General features: G+C 43.6%; 1 long non-coding RNA gene across 4 annotated transcripts in view; it reads left to right on the top strand.

The window, feature by feature from the left end:
- The first annotated feature begins 6,421 nt into the window (after nt 1-6,421).
- LOC128696969 (uncharacterized) overlaps nt 6,422-17,287 on the top strand; it is a 36,099-nt gene continuing 25,233 nt past the window's right edge. For all 4 annotated transcript variants that reach the window (XR_011393303.1, XR_011393302.1, XR_011393300.1 and 1 more), the window contains exons 1-2: nt 6,422-6,511; nt 9,439-9,880. This is a non-coding gene — a long non-coding RNA (uncharacterized lncRNA). The remainder of the gene's footprint in view (nt 6,512-9,438; nt 9,881-17,287) is intronic.

Here is a 17,287-nt window from a genome sequence, read left to right as displayed (position 1 = left end):
GAACAATTCACTCTGGTGCCAGAACAGTTTATCCTGGTGCCAGAACAGTTTATACTGGTGCCAGAACAGTTTATACTGGTGCCAGAACAGTTTATACTGGTGCCAGAACAGTTTATCCTGGTGCCAGAACAATTCACTCTGGTGCCAGAACAGTTTATACTGGTGCCAGAACAGTTTATACTGGTGCCAGAACAGTTTATACTGGTGCCAGAACAGTTTATCCTGGTGCCAGAACAATTCACTCTGGTGCCAGAACAGTTTATCCTGGTGCCAGAACAGTTTATACTGGTGCCAGAACAATTCAGAACTCTGGTGCCAGAACAGTTGGTGCCAGAACAATTCATCAGTTTATCCTGGTGCCAGAACAGTTTATACTGGTGCCAGAACAGTTTATACTGGTGCCAGAACAGTTTATACTGGTGCCAGAACAGTTTATCCTGGTGCCAGAACAATTCACTCTGGTGCCAGAACAGTTTATACTGGTGCCAGAACAGTTTATACTGGTGCCAGAACAGTTTATACTGGTGCCAGAACAGTTTATACTGGTGCCAGAACAATTCACTCTGGTGCCAGAACAGTTTATACTGGTGCCAGAACAGTTTATACTGGTGCCAGAACAGTTTATACTGGTGCCAGAACAGTTTATCCTGGTGCCAGAACAATTCACTCTGGTGCCAGAACAGTTTATACTGGTGCCAGAACAGTTTATACTGGTGCCAGAACAGTTTATACTGGTGCCAGAACAGTTTATACTGGTGCCAGAACAATTCACTCTGGTGCCAGAACAGTTTATACTGGTGCCAGAACAGTTTATACTGGTGCCAGAACAGTTTATACTGGTGCCAGAACAGTTTATACTGGTGCCAGAACAGTTTATCCTGGTGCCAGAACAATTCACTCTGGTGCCAGAACAGTTTATACTGGTGCCAGAACAGTTTATACTGGTGCCAGAACAGTTTATCCTGGTGCCAGAACAATTCACTCTGGTGCCAGAACAGTTTATCCTGGTGCCAGAACAGTTTATACTGGTGCCAGAACAGTTTATACTGGTGCCAGAACAGTTTATACTGGTGCCAGAACAGTTTATCCTGGTGCCAGAACAGTTTATACTGGTGCCAGAACAGTTTATCCTGGTGCCAGAACAGTTTATACTGGTGCCAGAACAGTTTATACTGGTGCCAGAACAGTTTATACTGGTGCCAGAACAGTTTATCCTGGTGCCAGAACAATTCACTCTGGTGCCAGAACAGTTTATCCTGGTGCCAGAACAGTTTATACTGGTGCCAGAACAGTTTATACTGGTGCCAGAACAGTTTATACTGGTGCCAGAACAGTTTATCCTGGTGCCAGAACAATTCACTCTGGTGCCAGAACAGTTTATCCTGGTGCCAGAACAGTTTATACTGGTGCCAGAACAGTTTATACTGGTGCCAGAACAGTTTATACTGGTGCCAGAACAGTTTATCCTGGTGCCAGAACAATTCACTCTGGTGCCAGAACAGTTTATCCTGGTGCCAGAACAGTTTATACTGGTGCCAGAACAGTTTATACTGGTGCCAGAACAGTTTATACTGGTGCCAGAACAGTTTATCCTGGTGCCAGAACAATTCACTCTGGTGCCAGAACAGTTTATCCTGGTGCCAGAACAGTTTATACTGGTGCCAGAACAGTTTATACTGGTGCCAGAACAGTTTATACTGGTGCCAGAACAGTTTATCCTGGTGCCAGAACAATTCACTCTGGTGCCAGAACAGTTTATCCTGGTGCCAGAACAGTTTATACTGGTGCCAGAACAGTTTATACTGGTGCCAGAACAGTTTATACTGGTGCCAGAACAGTTTATCCTGGTGCCAGAACAATTCACTCTGGTGCCAGAACAGTTTATCCTGGTGCCAGAACAGTTTATACTGGTGCCAGAACAGTTTATACTGGTGCCAGAACAGTTTATACTGGTGCCAGAACAGTTTATCCTGGTGCCAGAACAATTCACTCTGGTGCCAGAACAGTTTATCCTGGTGCCAGAACAGTTTATACTGGTGCCAGAACAGTTTATCCTGGTGCCAGAACAATTCACTCTGGTGCCAGAACAGTTTATCCTGGTGCCAGAACAGTTTATACTGGTGCCAGAACAGTTTATACTGGTGCCAGAACAATTCACTCTGGTGCCAGAACAGTTTATCCTGGTGCCAGAACAGTTTATACTGGTGCCAGAACAATTTATCCTGGTGCCAGAGCAGTTTATCCTGGTGCCAGAACAGTTCATCCTGGTGCCAGAACAGTTTATCCTGGTGCCAGAACAGTTTATCCTGGTGCCAGAACAGTTTATACTGGTGTCAGAACAGTTTATACTGGTGCCAGAACAGTTTATACTGGTGCCAGAACAGTTTATCCTGGTGCCAGAACAGTTTATACTGGTGCCAGAACAGTTTATTCTGGTGCCAGAACAGTTTATACTGGTGCCAGAACAGTTTATCTTGGTGCCAGAACAGTTTATCCTGTTGCCAGAACAGTTTATACTGGTGCCAGAACAGTTTATCCTGGTGCCAGAACAGTTTATCCTGGTGCCAGAACAGTTTATACTGGTGCCAGAACAGTTTATCCTGGTGCCAGAACAGTTTATACTGGTGCCAGAACAGTTTATCCTGGTGCCAGAACAGTTTATCCTGGTGCCAGAACAGTTTATACTGGTGCCAGAACAGTTTATACTGGTGCCAGAACAGTTTATACTGGTGCCAGAACAGTTTATCCTGGTGCCAGAACAGTTTATCCTGGTGCCAGAACAGTTTATACTGGTGCCAGAACAGTTTATACTGGTGCCAGAACAGTTTATCCTGGTGCCAGAACAGTTTATCCTGGTGCCAGAACAGTTTATACTGGTGCCAGAACAGTTTATCCTGGTGCCAGAACAGTTTATACTGGTGTCAGAACAGTTTATCCTGGTGCCAGAACAGTTTATACTGGTGCCAGAACAGTTTATACTGGTGCCAGAACAATTCACTCTGGTGCCAGAACAGTTTATCCTGGTGCCAGAACAGTTTATCATGGTGCCAGAACAGTTTATACTGGTGCCAGAACAATTCACTCTGGTGCCAGAACAGTTTATCCTGGTGCCAGAACAGTTTATACTGGTGCCAGAACAGTTTTTACTGGTGCCAGAACAGTTTATACTGGTACGAGAACAGTTTATTCTGGTGCCAGAACAATTCATCCTGGTTTCCAGAGCAGTTTATCCTGGTGCCAGAACAGTTCATCCTGGTGCCAGAACAGTTTATCCTGGTGCCAGAACAGTTTATCCTGGTACGAGAACAGTTATCCTGGTGCCAGAACAATTCATCCTGGTGCAAGAACAGTTTATCCTGGTGCCAGAACAGTTCATCCTGGTGCCAGAACAGTTTATCCTGGTACCAGAACAGTTTATCCTGGTACGAGAACAGTTATCCTGGTGCCAGAACAATTCATCCTGGTGCCAGAGCAGTTTATCCTGGTGCCAGAACAGTTCATCCTGGTGCCAGAACAGTTTATCCTGGTGCCAGAACAGTTTATCCTGGTGCCAGAACAGTTCATCCTGGTGCCAGAACAGTTTATCCTGGTGCCAGAACAGTTTATCCTGGTGCCAGAACAGTTTATCCTGGTGCCAGAACAGTTTATCCTGATGCCAGAACAGTTTATCCTTTAGCAAATCTAGGATTCTACGAGTCAGGTCCTCGCTGGGTATTGAGCACCATTATCCTGCTGATAATTCCGATATCGCACAGGATATCCGGCTGTTCACGTACACCTACACATAACATTTCAAATTAGAATAAGTGTCTAGAGACTCTAGAAGAACAGCTAATGGTAGATGTAGCACTGTGAGTGTCAGTGGAGTTACACGAGTACATGTACAGTGAAATTATTACTGTCACGGTAGACACTGTTGTAGCTCGTGGTTTTCTTCTGTACTTATTTCCTATAAATTCTATGTGTTTCAGTATGGTATGTTTTTTTTTTCTGTGTCATGCGTGTGGTGGCTGGAGGGTGGGGAGCGAGCCTTCCACTTTTTTTTATCCTTGTCAGAACTATGTGGATAATAGTAGACAGTCCTCAGTAGAGATAGTAGTAGATAGTGCTTCTCAGTAGATAGCCATGGTGTAGACTCTTAAGTCTAACTGCCATTCCTATGTACTGTCTTTTCTCTCTCTCTCTCTCTCTCTCTCTCTCTCTCTCTCTATCTCTATCTCTCTTTTTACACAGAGTTTTACAAGGTTAGGGTAAGGGTTCTTAACATTATTTATAAGCTAACAGCTGTTAACTACATCAGCCCATTTAGAAGACTTTTTAATGTTATGAGACACATAAATAGGAAACAGGATGATCTCTCCCTCTCCCTCTCTCCCTCTCTCTCTCTCTCTCTCTCTCTCTCTCTCTCTCTCTCTCTCTCTCTCTCTCTCTCTCTCTCTCTCTCTCTCTCTCTCTCTCTCTCTCTCTCTCTCTCTCTCTCACACAGCCTCCTTCAGTGTTGACCAGAGACAAACACTGCCTCCCTCACTGAGTGTTGACATCAGTGTGCTCGGACTTGCCCAACGCACTGATAGAAAACCATTCTGGCGTTGCTTCTTCATAGTCTATATACAAAGGTTTATTTTGACTCACAACAAAAGTGTTTAGACGAACCAATTCCTCACTGCAGGGCCTGTCTTCATTTTGGGAATTTTAATACTAATGTTTATGCACCGATGGGATTATCGAGGTGTTGTTGTTCAGCTCTGGTTCAACTGTTTCCCGTTAACGGGAAACGATGGCAAAGTTCACTGATTCTCAACAGAAGAAATGTTCCGCACCGATTTGCAGTATTTAAGACTTTCAGTGATTACACATTTGTCGTCAGTTTAACAAAGTGCTTTTGAGGCCTGCGGCCCTTCACTGTTGACTGGGTATACCTTAATGCTCTTCCAGTGATCAGCGCCTCCACAACACTCTCTTTTTTTCCCTCAGACTTACTAGATAATGCTTGCCCATTTAGGCTGCTGGTGCTCGCTGTTCGCAGTCTGACGTAGGCACTGCAACCTGTGCCAGATTTGACTCATGTCTCCGCCAGTTTTATTGGGATTCTTGGAGATTTTGACAGCTAGTTTCAGTATTTAATACTTAAAAATACTGAGTACTTTGTCCTTTTCTCGTGGGTATGGAGCTGCCATGATGTCACAGAGAGACTTTATGCTACCTAGTACTCTCAGAACAAGTGTGGATTCAATCTAAATACTGAATTTTAGGATGGTCAGAACCTATCACGACGAAACACTGATCTTCAACAAGTGTTAGAACAGTAGAAACAATCAGTCGCTGCTTCCCTCGCTGTCTGTCTTATTTTAAAGGGCCATTAATTAGATATTTATTTATTAATGTGATGAGATTTCTTTTGTTCCGTCCATTTCCATGAAAATTTACCTGACGATGTGTTGTCATAAGGTAACTGCGAATTTCAGTGTCACCAGATGCGGGTTCGTTGACGTTTTCGATTTTGTTTTGACTGATGATTGCCCATAATACCCGCTCAAAACCAGGGTTGTGTATGGTCCTCAATGGGTGTAAATATATCGAAAATAGAAGTTGCTAACCTGTGTACAGGAAGCTGGGCGAAGCAACACAACTTGTAGACTATAACCTCCGATTAAGACATAAGTAGTATCCTGCTGTCAGTCTACTTCGTGAGAGACAGAAAAACAACAGGACGCCAAGGTGATTTTCGTAGACTGTCAGTAAAACTTAACCTCCCCCTTTCCAAAGAGAGCTGAGAACTCGTACATACCTTCATAACCGTAAAATGTTTAAAAGTCAGAAGAAGGACTCAAGGATGATTAGATACAGTGGAGTACTTGGTGTGTTACCACAGCCTCCTTTGCTGTATGTTTTTTAAGTGATGCAATGGTCATTGCTTTCTTATTTTATACTGCAGTTCCTTACCTACAAATGTTCAGCATTTTTCTCCGATTAAAAATTTCTCAATCCCCCTGCACAGGATCTCAGCACTACGAACTTTCTAAGCCCTATGGAACGCCACCTGAAACACACTCCTTTTGTCTTTACTCTCCTCATGATTTACAGAGGTACAATAGTAGTGGAGTTCAGCGCCTCTGGTGGTGAGAGTGGTGGCCTTGAGAGAGGTTCCTTGAAGGTGAAGGTGGCATAGATCACATCCAAGGAATGTGATATATGTCACCTGGGAGTGAACTTATCCTCCCAGGGGATCCATGACCCCCACGGGTTGAGCGCTGCACCATGAACGGTACTCATAGTGATGAAGTAGTAATGATATCTAGAGGTGGTGGTGTGGCAGTGCCATCTAGTGATTGTAGTTAGAGTTATTCAGGTTATCAATGATGGTGTTATAGTGAAGGTCAGGACAGTGACCAACCTCAAAGGCACTAAAGATCAGTTGAAATTCAGTGATCGTACGGAGGAGATGTGTTGCTCCTCCTGCCACCCCCGCCGGCTTTACCGCTTCCCCATCCTTTTAATACACCTAAATAACGTAAGTATTGTCTAGTGACGTATTTGTCAGTGCAATAGCAGAGTTGAACATAAGAAAGGAGGAACACTGCAGCAGGCCTGTTGGCCCATACTAGGCAGGTCCTTTACAATTCATCCCACTAACAAACATTTGACCAACCCAATTTTCAAAGCTTCCCAAGGAGCTCCCCTCAAGGAAGGTTCCTTGATGTTGGTGAGGGGCTCTTGATTTAGGGAATTGGATCTGTGCTCCAGTTCCCCAAATTAAGCCTGAATGCCTTCCACATCCCCCCCTAGGCGCTGTATAATCCTCCGGGTTTAGCGCTTCCCCCTTGATTATAATAATAATAATAATAATTCCCAAGGAGCTGCAGCTCCTGGTCCCCACCACCAGTTTGGTTACCAAATTATTATGTCTTAATTTTCTTTGGGGTCTAATGTCTTGGAGGGGGGGCGGGGGTGATTGACCTTAGTGGAGGGGTTTTGATGCGAGGAACTGGAGCTTCTCCCCTTCCTCTGATCAAACAATAACTCTCACACTAGACGTTACATAACCCATAATGGTGTATCCAGTTCTGGGCTATTTTTTTCCATTATTGAAAAATAACTTAGTGAAGGTCTGGCAATATAGTTAGTCGTAGTATAATGTGACGTTTATTGACTGATGTTTGCCACAGTGTTAAGTCATTAGTCAGGAACTATTTAAGAGCTGAACGCGAGTAGTCCGGTTGGAGTCCGGCGAAAGAATGCCGGCCCCGATACCGATGCTTCTCAAAACGGTAGCTTGAAAGGAGACTGACAGTTTGCGGAGTTAAGAGGCCACAGCAATGACAGTTGAAATATAGTCAATATTCTGGCCAGCTGTCGATATAGAAAGGCGACATTCCAGATCTTCATTGAGTGTTGTCCGCGGCGAGCGTCTTGAGTTTCCCCGTAGTTTATCATAATAATCGCTTGTAAATGACGCAGAAAGATTTTCAAATGTCATATTCAGTGTGGCTGCAGTTCATATGTGTTTGGAGAACTGATTTTCGCCCACGCATAACTTTTGTTGCAGTCGCACAGCGATTATAGCCTCGCAGATGGAGGTTGTCTCGCCTACCATTGGTACGTCTCGATTTGTCGTGGTTGCGGAGTGTGATACTTGAATGATGTTTCAGCAGATTGGAAACATGTTTGGCAGCGTGTGAGCGACTACATTTCCTCAGCCTTTCTGGCAAAAAAGAAGGCGTTTAGTACTGGCCCGCGGTCCCGATGAGCTTTACGAGATAGCGGGAGTTTGGAAATACCCGTTCATTTATAGCGGCGAACCCATGGGTAGTCCAAAAGTCTGCTGAAAGAGGTGATTTTCAAAAGAGAAACACGTAAAGCCAACACATAGTTCTCTTTTGAAAATCACCTCTTTCAGCAGACTTTTGGACTACCCATGGGTTCGCCACTCAGTGCAGTCCTAGCGAACCTATACATGGAACATCTAGAAGCCGAACGTTTCTCCACCATTATTCCTTCGTCTGTCACCTGGCTCCGTTATGTTGACGACATTCTCCTCATAACTCCTAAACGCTTCAACGTTCAAGCTCTCCAAGACAAGCTCAACCAGGTCGAGCCTTCAATCCAGTTCACACTTGAAGAAGAGGTCGACAACACTCTTCCTTTCCTTGATGTTCTACTCTGCAAAGCTGACCACGAACTTCGTTTTAAAGTCTATCGAAAACCCACCAACCAAAACGATCTTCTCCACTTCTACTCTCACCACGACACCAAAACCAAACGTGGTGTAATTATAGGCTTCTTCCTGCGTGCACTCAGAATCTGCAGCAACGAGTTCCTTGAGGAAGAATGCACTATAATTGAACAGGTATTTTCCAATCTCCACTATCCTCGTCACTTCATCAGAGACTGCAGACGGCGAGCACTAAACATCTTCAACACACCCAGAGAAGACACTGCCGAGAAGAGATACATAGTCCTTCCCACCAACTCCATTGCCAAACATGTTTCCAACATCTTTGCCAAAACATCATTCCAAGTATCTACCTCCACAACCACGACCATCAAGGACATCACCAGTAGTAGGCAGGACAAGCCTCCATCCTCTGCAGGGGTATACATAATCCCTTGTAATGACTGCAACAAGTTATACGTGGGCGAAACATCAAGGGACCTCCAAACACGTATTTCAGAACACCAATACGCAAGCAGGTCTGACGACACAAGGAATGCCTGCGTACAACACCGTAATTCACACAACCACTTGATAAACTACAGAAACTCAAGACTTATCGCCACAGAAGACAACACTCAATACCGAAGAATCCTGGAATCATCACTTATTTCTATATCCGACAACTTCAACCAGAATAGTGGCTTCTATAACATAGCTGAACCACTTGCCAAGAAACTTCTTCATCGCTATCCCACATAAGAACACTGTAGAAGGTCTGCTCACCAACTTGTCCAGTCTCCTTTCCAAGCTACCCAAGTTTTTAGACTCTACAACCCAACTCGGTACATCATCAGATGCAGCATTCTTCACCTGACCTCAGCCGGACTATAAATACTCGCGTTCCTTCCACCCCAGGTAGTTCTGTTTGTGACTTGAAAAAGCCCACTGTGTGGGCGAAACGTAGTCAATAAAGGATCACATTATACTGCATTTGTGTTTATATTGCCATTGTGTCGGTATTTTATACCATTTATTTCCTTAGTGAAGGTCTCTTGATCCAAGGAACTTGAGCCTTGTGATCCAGATAGACTTTCATGTAAACAAATTGTTAGTCATCAGGTTTATGTGAAAGAAATATTTATTAAAGAAAAAGATAGCATTACTATGTTAAACATTAATGGTATATCAGTCAGGCAGTAATGTTACCAGTTTATATTACATGTTAATGTTTACCTATAACTGTGTAATGTTCATGGTTATAATGTGAATGTGTTTTGTTTCAGGTGTAGTAACTGAGAATTGCTGTGTCTGGCTGTGTCTGCTGCAACATTGATCAACACAACAACTTTGACCAGTCTGAGGAGTGTTGTGTCTGGCTGTGTCTGCTGCAACATTGATCAACACAGCAACTTTGACCAGTCTGAGGAGTGTTGTGTCTGGCTGTGTCTGCTGCAACATTGATCAACACAGCAACTTTGACCAGTCTGAGGAGTGTTGTGTCTGGCTGTGTCTGCTGCAACATTGATCAACACAACAACTTTGACCAGTCTGAGGAGTGTTGTGCCTGGCTGTGTCTGCTGCAACATTGATCAACACAGCAACTTTGACCAGTCTGAGGATTGGAAACAACCACACTAGTAAATGGTGTGACCCATAACATTTAGTGTTATATGGAGATGCAGCAGTTGGAGACGTCGTTAGAGGTGGGCAGGGCCCACTTGTAAGGTGTTTCCAGGTTATAAGTCCACTAAAGTTTGGTTACTGAAGCAGATAGTAATTGTATTAGGTAGGAAGGTGGTGGGGAGAGTATACGAAAGATTGTAAGCAATTGATATCAAAAGTAGCTTCGTGGCGGGGGCGTTGATCCCCGGAATAACCTCCAGGTAACCTCCAGGTGGCAAGTATTAGCTTATCTCCCGACCAGAGAAGAAATCTCTGGCTAGGAAATAATGGGGAATGTATTCTACAGGTTACCTTGTGCTTCCCCCTTGATTATAATATTAATATAGGTTACCCTGAATGGGGTGGAAATAAAAATTGGAGAAATGGGTTCTAAAGCTTAGAACTGAAGACTGATTAGATTTTAGGAAGGTTTAGTTAGTCTAATATCTTTATTATGCAGTCTATACCCATCCTGCAAGATTGTAGGAAGCTGAAATGAAATGTGTAAGTAATATATCATGGCTCGGTAGTGGCGTCAACTGAAGATCCGAGATTCGATCCTAGGCACAAGTGGACATGTTCATTTATATCCATTGGCGCTGTTCGCATAAAGGAGGAACACTGCAACAGGCCTACTGCCCCTGAGCAGGCCTACTGGTAGGGGTCGCATCCTGGGGGAGTATAAATACCCTAACAAAAATATAGATGTCATCCTGACTTGATTGTGTAATTCTGTGTTAATCTACCGTAATAATTATATTGAGATAGTTTAGTGTGGTGAGGGTAATGGCAGAAGTCTTGATGCCCATAATTAAGACATAAGAAAGGAGCACTGAAGCAGGCATGTTGTCCCATGTTAGGCAGGTCCAACTCTCAACTACTCATTTGTCTAACCTATTTTTAAAACTACACAGCCAAAGTTTTAGCTTAACATGACGGGATAAATGTTCCCTAGGCAGAATATATTATAGCCGGAAAAATCAATAATTCCTCAGAAATGTGGAATTAACCAAATCTTCCTATTTTCAGTAGAGTTGTAGAGGGCCTGACCAAGTAATTTTACGCTTTGAAGTTCCAAAAATATTTTCAGTACAGCCTTGTGGGTTTAGCGCTTACGACTCCAGCGTCTGTATTAGAGCGTCTTGGGGGGGGGGCATTTTTGAAATTGGGTTATACATTATATATTTAGACTTTGTAGACTGAGTGATCTCGCCTAGACCCCCTTAATCTCGCCTAGACCCCCTTAATCTCGCCTAGATCCCCTTGATCTCACCTAGACCTCCCTTGATCTCATCTAGACCCCCTTGATCTTGCCTAGATAACCTTGATCCCACCTAGACCCCCCGTGATTTCACCTAGACCCCCCTTGATCTCACGTAGGAACCCTTGATCTCGCCTAGACCCCCCTTGATCTCACGTAGGAACCCTTGATCTCGCCTAGATCCCCTTAGGTAAGGTATAGAACTGGAGAATCTGCTATATGCATTATGAATGCATATAGCAGGGGAGAGTAATCTCCCCCGAAGGCATAGATTACGTAGAACTGTGGGCCTTGGAACCCACCAACGACCTTCAGTAGCTGTGTGGAATCTGTTATTTTACATGGTTTCAGTGGGGATGTTGGTGGGTTTCGGGCTTTGGGTAGTGGTTGCGGTGGGTGTTCTACGTATTTTATGTCTTTGGCAAATCTAATGTTGCTTTGTTTTACTAAGTTCACAAAACTGACACTTAGAGGGAGGAAACTTCAGACGTTTCGGTATAACCTGGGTTGTTTTGAGACCACTTTCAACTGCACCTGACCTTTGTTCCTGGACCAGATTTATCTAACTTTGATTATGTTTTCATATAAATGGTGTACAATACCAGGTTGGTAAGAGACAGTGACAGGTATTATTATTCATGAAATGTTTCGCTTGAGGGTTAGGCTTTATCTCGACTACAGAGGTGACAGTCTGAGAGACTAAATTGGAGTTAATTTTGAGTTCTACGCTCTAAACTTGATAAAAGATGGTCAGTCTCTTAGCCAAACTTTTTATTTACTTCTAATTTCTTACCTAGCATTGGCCAACAGGAATATTGGAGTTTTTCATGTCTATTGTAAGCTCCTGTTGAACTTTATTATTGAAGGTTAACTTGTTGCAGTTTCCCCACTGTTATTTGTAGACAATATTTCAGCTACGAATATTGTTACTATTACTACTATTAATGTTACTACTACCTCCACTACTACCAGGACTTACTGCTAGACTGACTACCAGTATTAATACTACCACCATTAGCATTATCACTACCACCATTGGTATTACCGCAAATCTTACCAGCACTACCTACACTACTATTGTTATTACTACTGCTTTTACTGCTACTCACTGTACCACTACTGTTTGAACTTAGTCGCCTGACGTTCTTTGTAATTTCACCCCCTCCCCCTCCATAGTTTTTGCGACATGTCATGTGGTCTATTACACCTTTTGACCCTTAGTCTGACTTGATACTCGTCCAAGAGAAATCAAAAGATAGTCTCGAATTGACTCACGAAACCGTAATGACACGATTGCAAACAAACCATACCACGGGCGGGATTGAACCCGCGGTCAGTCTCAAAACTCCAGACCGTCGTTCAATCCCGCCCGTGGTATGGTTTAGTCTCGAATTGCTTTTCCACTGTTGGTTTCCATAGGTGTATTGTAAGTAGTTTTATATATTTAGGTAGGTTAAGAACTGGAGAATCTGCTATATGCATTATGAATGCATATAGCAGGGGAGAGTAATCTCCCCCGAAGGCATAGATTACGTAGAACTGTGGGCCTTGGAACCCACCAACGACCTTCAGTAGCTGTGTGGAATCTGTTATTTTACATGGTTTCAGTGGGGATGTTGGTGGGTTTCGGGCTTTGGGTAGTGGTTGTGGTGGGTGTTCTACGTATTTTATGCCTTTGGCCAAACTGTGCAAAATTAAATATTGACTCATTGAGTTTACACAATTTCGTCATTTTGGAAAATTTAAGCGGCGTTCAGGTTCCTATGAATATAAAAGTATTAGCGTTCAGAATTTCAGTTGGTTTGATAGTTTGTAAGCAGTGAAGTGTAACTCTTCTGGCAGCAGACGTTAATGATGAAAATGAAAACCTCTGTGATCTGAAGTGGAGTGTTAGTCGGCAGAAAGAATTCACTAACATCTGATGCTGATGAGTGTAATTAGGGTGGGGGGGGTGATTTAGAGTGGTATTAGTGAGAATAGGATTATTAACCCTGCTGGGTTAGAAACCCAGAAAAAATAGAGAGGAGGGGCTTAAATGTAGTGGTCCCCCAGGTTATGCCTAGGATGCCAGCCGTAACTGGCAGGTAAAGTAGGTTATGAATTCATGCTGGTATACGACAGGCCTCCAGCTGGTTAGATAAACAACAGTGTTGATTGTTAGTCTAGTGTGCTATTAGGGACGTGGGAAATATGTTAGGATCATTGTTAAATTTAAGACTCCTTCACTAGTACAAGACACCCTTCAAGGGGTGTCTTGATACAAGCAGTTGAAAGTACCCTCCCCTTCCTTGGATCAAACCTGACTGCCTAACATTCCCCAGGCTGTGTATAACCCTTAGATTATGGGGAATTTTATTTATTTTACATGCGTGCACATTTAACCAAACTGTTAAGAGGGCGGGGGTCGGTACTCTCAGAGGAATCAAACCTGATTGATTTTTATCGACCTGGTCCTCTCAAGGATGAGGGGGGGGGGAAGAGTAGTGCAAATTGACTAACATTTTTTTCCTGTTAGGCGTCTATATTTATGAGATATTAGGAGTAGGTTTGGCTAGGTTGTAAAGTATGTTACGGATGGTAACTTGTTTAATTGTCGTAGAATTCTCCGGACAAAGACAGAACACTGGAGACAAGGTGATCATAATAGCCTGTATTAGAAGACTGCTGCACAAGTGTTCATCTTCACTGCAATGTTGTGCATGATTGTTTGTCACTGCGTAGTATATGCAACAATTAGCTTCTGACAATGCAAACAAGGTCATGAAATTTCAAAATTAGCGTACCTCAAACTACTAATAATGGCAGTATTGAGGCTATTCGCCTCATTACTACTATTGTTAGTAGGGTTGGGGTAGGTAGGTTTTTTTTTTTTTTTCCCCCCGAGCTCAAAGCTCCCGAATTGTGTGTTGTCCTGCTGACACATACAGCAGTTGAAAGTTATTTCCTTTTTCTGTTTCTATGGTGTTCTCTTAACACCTGTGTGTGTTCCTAGAACATTTCTATGATAAAGAAAGACAATTAATGATCTTAAAATGTAATAAATAAATTAAGTTTATCGAATCTTGTAGATTGAAGATATTCTCCATTTTGTGGGGAGCTGCTGTGTGGTGAAGGCCGTGTTATGGGCAGCTGCTGTGTGGTGAAGGCCGTGTCGTGGGCAGCTGCTGTGTGGTGAAGGCCGTGTCGTGGGCAGCTGCTGTGTGGTGAAGGCCGTGTTGTGGGCAGCTGCTGTGTGGTGAAGGCCGTGTTGTGGGCAGCTGCTGTGTGGTGAAGGCCGTGTCGTGGGCAGCTGCTGTGTGGTGAAGGCCGTGTTGTGGGCAGCTGCTGTGTGGTGAAGGCCGTGTTGTGGGCAGCTGCTGTGTGGTGAAGGCCGTGTTGTGGGCAGCTGCTGTGTGGTGAAGGCCGTGTTGTGGGCAGCTGCTGTGTGGTGAAGGCCGTGTTGTGGGCAGCTGCTGTGTGGTGAAGGCCGTGTTGTGGGCAGCTGCTGTGTGGTGAAGGCCGTGTTGTGGGCAGCTGCTGTGTGGTGAAGGCCGTGTTGTGGGCAGCTGCTGTGTGGTGAAGGTCGTGTTGTGGGCAGCTGCTGTGTGGTGAAGGCCGTGTCGTGGGCAGCTGCTGTGTGGTGAAGGTCGTGTTGTGGGCAGCTACTGTGTGGTGAAGGCCGTGTCGTGGGCAGCTGCTGTGTGGTGAAGGTCGTGTTGTGGGCAGCTACTGTGTGGTGAAGGCCGTGTCGTGGGCAGCTGCTGTGTGGTGAAGGCCGTGTCGTGGGCAGCTGCTGTGTGGTGAAGGCCGTGTCGTGGGCAGCTGCAAGTCTTCAGAGATGTCATCACCAGCAGCAACACCAAAACAATGTCTGCAAAGATAAAAGTATGGACATTACTAGAATATTCATGAACTGCGGTAAGCAATAGTTTGAAAGTCTTAATATGTATTGAGAATGCTTCAACATTTTGTAGGAAGAAAAATTGCTAAAATATTTACAAAGCTGATCTATCAAAAATTACCATGAAAGTCTAGTAATCAATTTTTTTTTTTACCACAGGTTGATGGTACTGAAGGAGCTGGAGGTGTTGATGTTGTGGTGGATGGCAGAGGAGTGACTAGTGGCGCCACTATTCTTAACCTCCATGACTAAATGGCGCCATTGACCTGGGGAGGGGGGTGATGACGTCAGTGGTTGTTTGTGGGGAGGGGGAAGGTCGTAAGGGAAAGGGTCGGGGGTTGGTTGCTGGTGGAGGGGTTTGGGGGGTGAGTAGTTAGTTGTTACTGGTGGGAGGGTGATGGGGAGGGGGTAGGGAGATGGTTGTTACTTAGTAATTACTAAAGTACTAACAGTCTTGTTACTGTGTGTTAACGTGGCTTGAACCTTGATATTTGAAACGCACTGGACACTAGCCTAAAAACACTCGTTTGCCACATATTCGTAATTCTAATGAACGATGTCCATGGACTCGTGTTGAAAACCGTCTCCTTGATGTTGGGTTTACGAATTTGACTTCTCTTGTGGATTTAGTGCTTAGTTTTGAATCTTAATATGACTCGCGATATCCAGGTTCACTGACTTATCAGTGACAATATAAAGACAAATATGCATTGAAGACCCCTCAAATATGCATTGCTTTATGATCTATGCTTTCAAAGCCTGAATGAGTATAATCCTGTATTCTTGATTGCTAGCTCGGTAAAACACTTGACGTCTCTTTTTCGACTGTCTTGTTAACCTGAGTTCCTTGTGTTGTTCTCGTGTCAAGACGAAAATCTGCAATAACTTTCAGTGCATTGTACCAAGGTCTGCTTGGCTACCATATTTTCCTTAATTCTTTCTCTGGTTGGTAAGTTTAGGCACAGCTACACATAATTCTACTTATCATACATAGTGTAAATTAATTAGAATAACCTCCCCCCTCCAAAAAAAAAAAAAAAAAAAAAAAAAAAAAAAAAAAAACTTCCATTGATTAGTCTGAGATACTGTCACAGATCTCACCAGTAAAAAAGGCACAGTTTTTCGGTTCTGCGGGTAATGACAGCCCAGTCTCTTGGGAACTCGTCTGGTCCTCTTTTTCCATTGCAAGATTATTGTCAGTTGTCTGATTGTGCATGATATGATGAATATTAAATCAACATGTGTGAGGGTGTTCAGCACCGACCTCTCTACTCTACACTTTTTTCTACTCTTAATTTTCTTCTTATATACATGTATTCAAGCCTGAAGATGGACGCTTAGCTGTTGCTCTAATATATATATATATATATATAGATATATATATATATATATATATATATATATATATATATATATATATATAATATGCGGGATTACCAAAACTTGTCCAGGGGGTTGAGGAAGGGTTGTTGAGGTGGTTCGGACATGTAGAGAGAATGGAGCGAAACAGAGTGACTTCAAGTGTATCAGTCTGTAGTGGAAGGAAGGCGGGGTAGGGGTCGGCCTAGGAAAGGTTGGAGGGAGGGGGTAAAGGAGGTTTTGTGTGCGAGGGGCTTGGACTTCCAGCAGGCATACGTGAGCGTGTTTGATAGAAGTGAATGGAGACAAATGGTTTTTAATACTTGACGTGCTGTTGGAGTGTGAGCAAAGTAACATTTATGAAGGGGTTCAGGGAAACCGGCAGTGAATGATGGTGAAAGTTTTTCTTTTTCGGGCCACCCTGCCTTGGTGGGAATCGGCCAGTGTGATGATAAAAATATATATATATATATATATATATATATATATATATATATATATATATATATATATATATATATATATATTATTAACACACTGGCCGATTCCCACCAAGGCAGGGTGGCCCGAAAAAGAAAAACTTTCACCATCATTCACTCCATCACTGTCTTGCCAGAAGGGTGCTTTACACTACAGTTTTTAAACTGCAACATTAACACCCCTCCTTCAGAGTGCAGGCACTGTACTTCCCATCTCCAGGACTCAAGTCCGGCCTGCCGGTTTCCCTGAACCCCTTCATAAATGTTACTTTGCTCACACTCCAACAGCACGTCAAGTATTAAAAACCATTTGTCTCCATTCACTCCTATCAAACACGCTCACGCATGCCTGCTGAAAGTCCAAGCCCCTCGCACACATAACCTCCTTTACCCCCTCCCTCCAACCTTTCCTAGGCCAACCCCTACCCCGCCTTCCTTCTACTACAGACTGATACACTCTTGAAGTCATTTTGTTTCGCTCCATTCTCTCT

Source organism: Cherax quadricarinatus, chromosome 49 (assembly GCF_038502225.1).
Source record: "Cherax quadricarinatus isolate ZL_2023a chromosome 49, ASM3850222v1, whole genome shotgun sequence".
Taxonomy (NCBI): Eukaryota; Metazoa; Arthropoda; class Malacostraca; order Decapoda; family Parastacidae; genus Cherax; species Cherax quadricarinatus.
Note: the sequence above shows the minus strand (reverse complement) of the source record. Positions and strands in the feature narration are given on the sequence as shown.